We start from the raw sequence: 11,056 nt of genomic DNA on the forward strand, positions 1-11,056 counted from the left end.
CAACAGAGATATGTGCATATATTCAAAAAATGATGTGCACTGGACTGTTTATAGAAGCAGTATTTGTAACGACCTCAAACTGAAAATAACCTAAATGCCTAACAACAGCAGAATGGGTAAGTAATTTTTGTCATATGCATACAATGGAATATTATGCTTCAGTGAGAATAAACTGTATGCAACCTCACACAATACTATGGCTAAATCTTATAACAGTGACTTAAACAAGATCAACACAAAAGAGTACATACGATGACTCCATTTAGATAATGTATAAAGACAGATAAAATTTAGTCTATGCTGTTGAAAATCAGGATAATAGTTACCCTTAGGTGGAAGGGAGAGTTACTCTTACTCTAAGGTTACCTTAGTGGAAGGGAAAGTGAGGAGAGATGCTGGAGTGCTGATGTTGGTGTTTCTTGATCTGGGTGTTGGTTACTCAGGTGTGGTTATTTTTTGAAAATTAATTGATATGTGTACTTTTGTATACATATATTATACTTCAATATTTGCAAATATTGTAATATTTGCAAAGTTTTTTTAAAAGAGGACTATGACTTGAATAGAATATGGAGTGATTTTAATTTTCTTTAAAAATCTAGCATATACTGAAATCTGACAAAGATGGAACAAAATGTTTTCGACCAAGCTCACTTATGAATACAGAGAAAAAACACTAGCAAATCTAATTTAGCGTTATATTAAAAGAATAATGCTCTAGGAAACCATGAATGATTCAATATTGGGAAATCTAAAAATATCATTGATCACATCAATGGGTCAAAAGAGACAAACTTTATGTTCGTCTTGACAAATGTCAAAGGCATTTAACAAAATTTAATATCCATTTCTGATAAAAAGTTAAATAAATTGCATATAGAATACTCCCTTAACAAGATTAAAAAGTTATCCCAAACCAATAGCTTACATCATACTTAAAAGCAAAACAATAGAGCAGTGTTTTCCAAATTTATTTTGTCAAGGAACATGATTTAAATCATAATACACCGAAGAACTACTAGTAAGAGCCTATGACATATACATAATACTATGTTAAGATGTGACTTTTCCTGTTGATTCAGAGTTTCAGCTGAGGCCCCCAAATCTGAGAACAAGTACAATAGTTGTTAAATATCTCCACATCCTGTACTCCTTGGAAGGTGCTAGACTGTGTTTGCAGGATGAGTTAAGAAACTATGAAATCCTCTGCCAGCATTAGGCCATCATTCCCCTCTAGGCTGTAAAAGAGAAGACAAACAATTCATCGTAAGTGAAGAGGGCTATGTTGACTATGTTTTGGAAATGGCTAGTGAGCCGTGTATCTTTCCCATGGAGGAAGGGAGGAGGGGTCTACAAGTCAAGAAACAGAGTTTGCAGAGTACCATTTGAAAAGCTTGACATGGATTCCCTGGTTAGAGAGAGACAAGAACTGATATCTGATTGACCCCTGAGAAGTTTAAAGGGAAGTGGCTGTGACTGGTCAGGAGCTCCAAGATTGCAAAGCCAAGGGAAGATACTGCATTGGAAAAAGCCTGACTTCTTGAGCTGAGCAAGGCAAAGAACATATGAGTTCCTCATGGGCCAAATGGAATGGGGCTGAAGTGTATCATCTTGAAGCGGACGCTGGACAAGCTGACTCCAAAGAAGAGAGAAACCTTTAGAAATCCTGGTGCTGGCCATTAGCAGTTAGAGGGAAGGATGCATAGGTGAGAGGTCCCAGCAATAGTCGTGGTGGGTTGCAGAGGAAGAAGCCCTGAAGAACTCACAGGAGGACACCAAGAAAGAATGCGTCATCCTAAGGAGTCTACCAGATGCAGAGGGCATCTACTCCAGGTTACAAATGGACAAGCCAATTAAGACGTTTCTGTCTCTTGGCTGTCCTCTCTTCTCCTACCTTCCCCCAAACTCCTAGCTCATGCCCAAGCCTGGAGGGGTTTAACATAGCAACTTGCCAGTAGATGAGAGAGTGGAGTGGAGCCAGATGTGGGCATTAAAGCTCTCGCCCCTCCACTGCAGACTTCCAAGTCACGGGAGAAAGGGAGATATTTTTACTCAGATGACAAATTGGAGATGTGCAATTATTTTACAGGATTGAAGTTTCATTATCTGAAAAAGACCAGATAAACTATGAACATGCTTGATATTTAAGCCAGGAGTGGGGAAAAACAAGTCAAAGAACAGACTTGAAGGGCCAGCGGTGAGAAAGAGTAAGATCGCCCTTTCTTATACCCTATGCATTCTAGCTCATTCAACAAATTCAAAAGATATATGTGTATATATTTATGCATATACAAATACGTAGCTTTTGCAAGAAATTATAAAAAAGTTGACATATGCATTTTAAAACATTGAAACAGAACTGAAATAAGCAAGACAGCTAGGGGAAACAAATTTTAGTTGTTAACTAAGCAAAAAATATATCAAAATAAATTGACATCTTTTATTTTACATTTTATGCTATTTAATAAGACCCAAATGATTAAAATACAAAAGCATTGCTTTTGTGTCTGTTTAGCTCACATCCAGTAAATATGGAAGCTATTGCTGCTGGATTGCATCCTCTACTCCTATATTTTGTTTTTATTGCTGTATTACATGAGAATCCCTTTTTTCACAGATACCATGAGTAGTAGAAGGAGGAAGATCACCAACAGCAAGATTTTCTTCCAAAATCTTCTGAGGCCCAGTGGGGTCTAATGGAGATGTTAGAGAATGTTCTATCTCACAATACACACCACACATCCAGCGTATCTCTATGTACAGTGGAAGGAAACCCAAAGGGCAAATAACTTCATTGTACCTTTCTTACTACCTGATATCTACTTGTTCAAATTGGGTATTGTTTCTTCTTGAAGAGTTTTCATTTGTATCTTTAGAAACTACAGGGTGAGACAGATAACCTTGTGTTTGAAGTATGCTGCCTCTGGGCCTGTGTGATTAAGATGATTTGAAACCCATGAGACTGCTTTTCTTTTACAGCTGACTTCCTTCTTTGAGTCATGTTGAACTTCATTGTGTAAAGAGAATAATAGCTAATATTTGTTAATTGTTAAGTCTCAAACACTGGGCTAAATGTCTTACAAATATAGTTTAATTTAATGCTTGAAACTTCTGGTAGACACCATACTAACCATGGATGAGGACGCAGAGGACAGGAAAGTCATTTGTCCAACCAAACTCCACTGCTACTCTATATGTGCTCCAGGAAAAAGAGAAAACAAACAAAACAAAACAAAACAACTTATTTAATAAACAATAATAATAATATACATAAATGTTTGTAACATGGATCAGTGATTATTAAATAGACCACAAGATAATAAATGAGGCTTGTGTATCAAGAGTAAAGATTAAAGATTATTTAGGCATTTGATGCCCTCTCATGCAACTTACTAGGGTTCTCAGATATCCATAGAGTTTTAAATTATTTCATTTTATTTTATTGTGGTAAGAGAATACTTAACACGAAATTTACCCACTTAACAGATTTTTAAGCATGAAATACAGTATTGTTACCTATAGGCACAATGTTGTACAGCAAATCTCTAGAATTTTTTCATATTGCATGACAAACTTGCTACCCATTGAACAATGACTTTCCATTTCCCCTTCCCCAAAGCCCCTGACAACTGCCGTTCTATGCTTTTCTTCTATGAGTTAGACTATTTTAGATTTCTCACATAAGTAGAATCATGCAGTATTTGTCCTTCTGTGACTGGCTTATTTCACTTAGCATAATATCTTCAAGGTTCATCCATGATGCCACGTGTGTAGGATTTCCTTCATTTTTAAGGTTGAATAACATTCCACTGTATGTATATTCCACGTTTCTTAAATCCATTCGTCTGTCCATGGACATTTAGGTTGTTTCTACACCTTGGCTATTGCGAAGAGTGCTGCAATGAACATAGGAGGGCTAATATCTCTTCAAGATCTGGATTTCAATTCTTTTTTTTTTTTTTGAAGAAGAAGATTAGCCCTGAGCTAACTACTGCCAGTCCTCCTCTTTTTTGCTGAGGAAGCCTGGCCCTGAGCTAACATCCATGCCCATCTTCCTCTACTTTATATGTGGGACGCCTACCACAGCATGGCTTGCCACTCCGTGCCATGTCCGCTCCCAGGATCCAAACCAGCGAACCCTGAGCTGCCAAAGCGGAACGTGCACACTTAACCGTTGTGCCACCGGGCCAGCCCCTGGATTTCAATTCTTTTACATAAATACCCAGAAGTAGGGTTACTAGATCTTAAGGTAGTTCTATTTTTAACTTTTTGAGGAACCTCTATACCACTTTCCATAGTGGCTGCACCATTTTGCATTGCCTTGTACAACAGTGTACAAGGGCTCCAATTTCTCCACATCCTGGCCGTGTTTTGCTGTCTTTTGTCTTTTTGACAATAGCTATCCTGACAGGTGTGAGATGATATCTCATTGCATTTTGACTTCTTTTTTTGTTTGTTTTGAGGAAGATTAGCCCTGAGCTAACATCTGCTGCCAATCCTCCTCTTTTTTCTGAGGAAGACTGGCCCTGAGCTAACATCTTTGCCATCTTCCTCTATTTATATGTGGGACAGCATGGCTTGACAAGCGGTGCATAGGTCTGCACCTGGGACCCAAACCAGTGAACCACGGGCCCCAGAAGCAGAATGTGCCAACTTAACCGCTGTGCTACCGGGCCGGCCCCTGTATTTTGATTTGCATTTCCCTGATGATTGGTGCATCTTTTCATATATCTGTTGGCTATTTGTATGTTTTCTTTGGAGAAATATCTATTCAAGTCCTTTGCCCATTTTTTAATTGGGTTATTAGTTTCTTTGGTACTTAGTTGTTGGAGCTCCTTATTCTGGAAATTAGCCTCTTATCGGATATTTTCTCCCATTCCACAGGTTGCCTTTTCACTCTATTGATCGCTTCCTTTGTTGTACAGAAGCTTTTTTTAGTTCGATGTAGTCCCATGTGTCTATTTTTGCTTTTGTTGCCTGTGCTTTTGGTGTCATATTCAAGAAATTACCAAGATCAATGTCATGAAACTTTTCCCCTACATTTTCTTCTAGGAGTTTTACAGTTTCAGGTCTTACATTTAAGTCTTTAATCCATTTTGAGTTGATTTTTGTGTGTGGTGCAAGATAAGAGTCCAATTTCATTCTCTTGCATATCCAGTTCTCCCAACACCATTTGTTGAAGAGACTGTCCTTTCCCCATAGTGTATTCTTGACACCCTTGTTGAAGATCAGTTGATCACATATGCATAGATTTATTTCTGAGCTCTTTATTTGTTCCACTGGCATATATGTCTGTCTTTATGACAGTACTACACAGTTTTGATAAGTGTAGCTTTGTAATTTGAAATCAGAAAGTGTGATGCTTCCAGCTTTGTTTTTCTTTCTCAGGATTGATTTGGCTATTTGTGGTCTATTTTGATTGCATATGAATTATAAAATTGTTTTTCTATTTCTGTAAAAATTGTCATTAGGATTTTTGTGGGGTTTTTTTGTACTTTTTTTTGCTGAGGAAGATTAGCCCTGAGCTAACATCTGTGCCAGTCCTCCTCCACTTTATATGTGGGTCACCACCACAGGATAGCTGATGAGTAGTGTAGGTCTGTGTCTGGGATCCAAACCTGTGAACCCAGGCTGCTAAAGCAGAGCGCACCAAACTTTACCACACCACAGGGCTGGCCCCCTCTCACTGGGATTTTGATAATGATTGCATTAACCCTATAGATTGCTTTGAATAGTCTGGACATTTTAACAATATTAAGTCTTCCAATCTGTGAATATGGGGTTTCTTTTCATTTTTTCATGCCTTTAATTTCTTTCATCAATGTTTTATAGTTTTCAGTGTGTGTCTTTCACTTCCTTAGTTAAGTTTATTCCTAACTGTTTTATTCTTTTTGATCCTACTTTAAATGGCATTGTTTTCCTAACTTCCTTTTCAAAGTGTTTGTTATTAGTGTATAGAAACACAACTGATTTTTGTATGTTGATTTTGTTTCCTGAGACTTTCCTGAATTCATTTATTAGTCTGAGCAGGTTTTTTTGTTTTTATTTTTGTTTTGGTGTGGGGTCTTCAGGGTTTTCTATATACAATATCACGTCATCTGCAAACAGAGACAATTTTACTTTATTGAAGGCAAATCATTGCATAATTACCTATTACTTAATAATTCGTATAAATATATATTTAATATACATACAATATAATATAATATACAATATAATGTATATTAAATATATATTTATTATATGATTATATTAAAACACATTTTGGAAGAGAAAATATTAGTACCTATTGTTATTTTTCTCTGAATCATTAGCATTTCTTATAAAATTAGTATTTAGCAGAGCAAGTTTGGGGCATACTGAACTAGAAGCATTTTCATTAAAGTCAGAAATAAAACAAGGATGACAAATAGAATAATCCTTATTTAAGTCTATTTTAGAGGTTTGAGCCTAGGTAATAATACAAGAAAGAGATCTGAGGATAGTAAATGTTATAACTGAGGAGGTAAAACTTATTATTTGTAAATATAGCATCTATTGCAAATCAAAGAAAAACATCTGAAAAACAATTAAAACTAACAAGGAAATTCAGAAAGTTGGCCTGTTGCAATGTCCCTGTTTAATAGCTTTCTACAATATCAGTAATAGCAGTTAGAACAAAAAGGAACACATTCACTAAAGTTCAGTTCACCTGCTTGAAGTTTCTTCTAGAATGTCTCAGACACTTTGAACTCAGCAAAGGTGTTTCGAACTCTACTAAACAAACTTGAGATCTTCCCCACAGAGTGGGACTTCCCCCACGCGCTCTATCTCAGTGCCTGACACCAACTTCTAAATATTTTAGAAAGAAGAAACACCAGCGTTGTCTTTGATACCTCCATCTACCTCATCTTTATGTTTAGTCCTTTACTAAGTCTGTCACTCTCCTCCCGGCTCCCCACTGAGTTCAAGCTGCCATCACCTCTCTCCGGGACCATCGCAATAGCCTCATGGGTATCTCACCATACCTGCTCATGCCACTTCTGATTTTTCTCCATCTTCTATCAAAGTAAACTTTTTGAAAAGCAAATCTCATCATGTGAGATTCTGCTTAAAATTTTTCAGTGGCTTCCTATCATTCCTAGGTTAAACACCCAAATTCTCAAATGTACGACAGGACCTTACGTAGTTAGGCCTTCCTTTCCAAGTTCAACTTGCAACACACTCTGTACTCCAGCTACTGACGTCTTCCCCAGAAACTTGTACTCCTTTCCTACCTCACCTTTGCACATGACTTTTCCCTCTGCCTGGAAGACAGTTTCCTCTCTTCTTTGTAGCCTGCTCCTTCAGATGTCAATCGTCATGTCCTCAGAGAAACTTTCCTTGACCTTCCCAGTCAAATTTCCCTATTATATAATCTTAGAGTACTGTGTACCTCTCCTTTATAGCTCATATTACAGTTAAATTTTACATTAGTTATATGATATTTGATTACTGTATGTCCTCCACTTGACTATAAATGCTATGAGGACAGATACCATGTTTGTTTTTGTTTCCCATAGAATCATAGAATCATCCCATAGAATCATTTGATAATGATTGCATTAAACCTATAGATTGCTTTGGATAGTCTGGACATTTTAACAATATTAAGTCTTCCAATCCATGAATATGGGATATCTTATAGTCCCATATTCTTTTAGATAAATACCCAGAAGTGGGATTGCTGGATCACAAGGTAGTTCTATTTTTAACTTTTTGAGAAACCACCATACCATTTTCCATAGTGGTTGCACCATTTTGCATTGCCTTGTGTGACAGTGTACAAGGGCTTTAATTTGTCCACATCCTGGCCAACACAATACCTAGCAGAAGGCCTGCCACCAACTAGATTATTAAATATTTGTGAAGTAAATGTGTTTTCCTCTCCTTTTGGTATCCTTACCCAAATGAATACCCACCAAGCTAAAATCACATGGCTTTAGATGGTCATCTGTGCTGTTTTATTTGTCTTGGCTTTGTGTTAAAAACTAACTCTAATGACTATTCCAGTACTCTGTTATTTCACCAAAAGTCAGAACCAAAATATATCGGTATGCATTTTTGTGTGTTGCATTTTGAGATGATTCTGTATTTTATTAATTGAAAGATCGCTTAAATACCTTACTGGTATTAGAATAGTACTTGTCATGACAAATCTGTTTCCTCATGACTCAATCATATATAGAACTCTGTAATTCTCTAGAATCATAAAATGTTTTCAAATATTTATATAAAAGAAAATAATTTATAAGCTCATATGCCTTAGCACCAGAATGACCTGTGTTTGAATTTTGGCTCTGAAAATGCCGACTGTGTGATCTTAGGCAAGAGGTAATTTTAATTTTCTTGGGCTCAGTTAATTCATCTAAAAAGTTGTGATAAACATCTTCACTTGCTGAATGTGAAGAACCAATGAGATAATATTCATGAAAAAAGAAAGCTTAAATACATATTTATTATATATTATATATATTATACATTATGTATATATCTGAATAGTGTAGTACATATATTTAACTTAATACAAATAAAAGTAGATTGAAATTTCAAGAAATTCCAGGAGGTTCTTGAAAAAGTAATTTTAAAGTTTGAAAAAATTGTTTATTCAATAAATTTTGTTGGGATACTCGGCTATCAATTTGGCAGGCAGTCGATTTAATCTTTTTCTCAAATCATGCACCAAAACAAGTTCCAGATGAGTTAGCATTTAGACGTAAAAAAGTGAGCCATAGGGGCTGGCCCCATGGCCGAGTGGTTAAGTTCGCGCGTTCCGCTGCAGGCGGCCCAGTGTTTCGTTGGTTCGAATCCTGGGCGCGGACATGGCACTGCTCGTCAAACCACGCTGAGGCAGCATCCCACATAGCACAACTAGAAGGACCCACAAGGAAGAATATACAACTATGTCCCGGGGGGCGTTGGGGAGAAAAAGGAAAAAAATAAAATCTTTAAAAAAAAAAAAAAAGTGAACCATAAAAATTTTAAAACAAAATTTAAGTGAATGGGAAGGCCATCAACAGCAGACGCCACACATTTTTAAAAAGATGACACAAAAATGAACGCATTTCAAAAATACTGTAAACAACAATGAAAGTCCAACAAAAAACTCGAGGATAATTGCAACTTTCATAGCAGGGAAAGGATCAATATCTTTAGTACACACAGAAATTTTATAAATATTCCTGTGGACAAATTCTCAACAGTAAACCGCGCAGAGGACGTGAACAAGTGTGTCACAGAAGAAAGGTTACAAGTGACAATGAGAATGTTCCATTCCACTAGTCGTCATGAAAATGCACATTGAAAGCAACAGCAAAAGACCGATTCTTTCCAGCTGTGAGGACAGGCAGTGGAGGAAATGGCCATGCCGCAGGAACTGGGGGATGGAAAAGTGAGCAGGTTGGCGATGGAGGTGGGGATGGTGTTTTAGGCAGAGGGAACTACAGAGCAAGGGCAAATCGCGCCAAGCTTGATCGGATATGATAAGCAGTTTGGTGAAGCTGGATATTTGGGTGTAGAAGAGACTAGAAAGACAGGGAGGAAGTTTTCAATGGTGGATTTTATTATTTTCCTGAGATGACATTGATTTTTGGGGTTTGGCCAAGAAAATACAAAAACCAACACCCCAAAACATGACATGCAATGAAAAAAACTACAGCAGTAAAAATAAACCAATCAAAACTCAGTTTCCCAGGAAATCCCATCATGAGAGGGATTCTTGTAGAGTTGTTACTAGAACATGAAAATTCTCACTGGCTTGAAGGAATGGTTTTGAGCTCAAAAGGTAGTGGGTGGACTAGGCAATCCCCAAATTGTGTGGTTCTAACCGTGGAACACCTGATGCCGGGATCCTCAATCATTGTTCTCCCAGAGCAGAGAAGCCTCAGGCCACCCCGTTCAGTAGATCATTTTCTTTTCTGGCCATGTTTGGAAGTTACAACAGAACTCAAACGAATAAATGCCATTCATGAAAGAATTAATGTGCTTTAAAATTTCCTTTTCTTCAACATATTTTAGAGGACAACTTTATATTTGCAGAATCTATGAGGAAACCAGCAACTTCTAAAATTTTCCTGAAGGTGAGAAGTATGGGGGAGAGAGACAGATCACGACAGTGAAGAAAATAAATGAGAATCACTGCAGAAATGTCAGTCCTGGAAAACTTCTCTCCCCGTCTGGCAGCACAGGAGTCTGCTGGACGTTTCTGGGTGGGTGTGCCCTCATGCCAGATAGCCCAGGGTCTGAGATGCAGTCAATTCTCAAGACAGGTTTCTGTGGCCACTGACAATCCCGTGCAGATATGGCCTGATTAATTTCCCTTCCAACAGTAGATCTTTGTTGCTTTTCCCCCAAGAGGCTTTACAATTACTTAAGTTAATTAACCTCCTAGGTATTCACGTCACTACAAGAAGAATCTCATCTGACTCTTCTACAAATATGATTCCAAAATTCCTCAAAATTAGGATGTACCCCATTCATTAATAGCAGTTTTTCAGGTTCACAGTTTTGTCCCATTTTGGGAATTAAATTCAGCCTTGCAAAGAGGCATTCTCTCTTTTCAGTAAGGGGCCATGTTCTATGAGCACCAACCTGTTTGTATTGATGGTTTAAAGGCAAATTGGTCCTACACTTAGAAATGATCCCTAGCTAACAGCTTATTAAGAATATAGTAGTGACGATAAGCTACTCACCCTGAATTCTATCCGAAAGGTTTTTCGTGGAATTCTAATATGGTTCTGCCTCTCCAGACCCAGCACGGCAATATGGAATGACTGCTGAAAGAGCGATTTCAAAAGCACAGCTTTGCAGAAGAGTCCCTCTCACTTCTGTTGCACCTGCATAACCAGCCTGAAGATTAGAAGCAAATCTTGTTCTCTGTGGCTTCTCATCACCTGACAAGAATGTCGGATCCTCACTGACTTAAATCCAAGAGCGCTCCAGGGCAGGGCGCTCCTTCCCCTGGGCAGCTCTCAAGGTCTTAGACGCTGCTTGATGAATTGGTAGAACATTTTTGCAACTTTTGCAATCTGGTATTGAT

General features: G+C 37.6%; 1 long non-coding RNA gene across 1 annotated transcript; it reads right to left on the reverse strand.

Annotated features, from left to right (window-relative positions):
- Positions 1 to 559: 559 nt before the first annotated feature.
- LOC123287078 (uncharacterized) lies at positions 560 to 10,849 on the reverse strand. The gene is made up of 3 exons (XR_006530067.2): positions 10,710 to 10,849; positions 3,132 to 3,190; positions 560 to 1,238 (listed from the first exon to the last, which is right to left on the reverse strand). It is a non-coding gene; the product is annotated as an uncharacterized lncRNA (long non-coding RNA).
- Positions 10,850 to 11,056: the final 207 nt, after the last annotated feature.

The sequence above is a fragment of the Equus asinus genome, chromosome 7 (genome assembly GCF_041296235.1).
Source record: "Equus asinus isolate D_3611 breed Donkey chromosome 7, EquAss-T2T_v2, whole genome shotgun sequence".
NCBI lineage: Eukaryota > Metazoa > Chordata > Mammalia > Perissodactyla > Equidae > Equus > Equus asinus.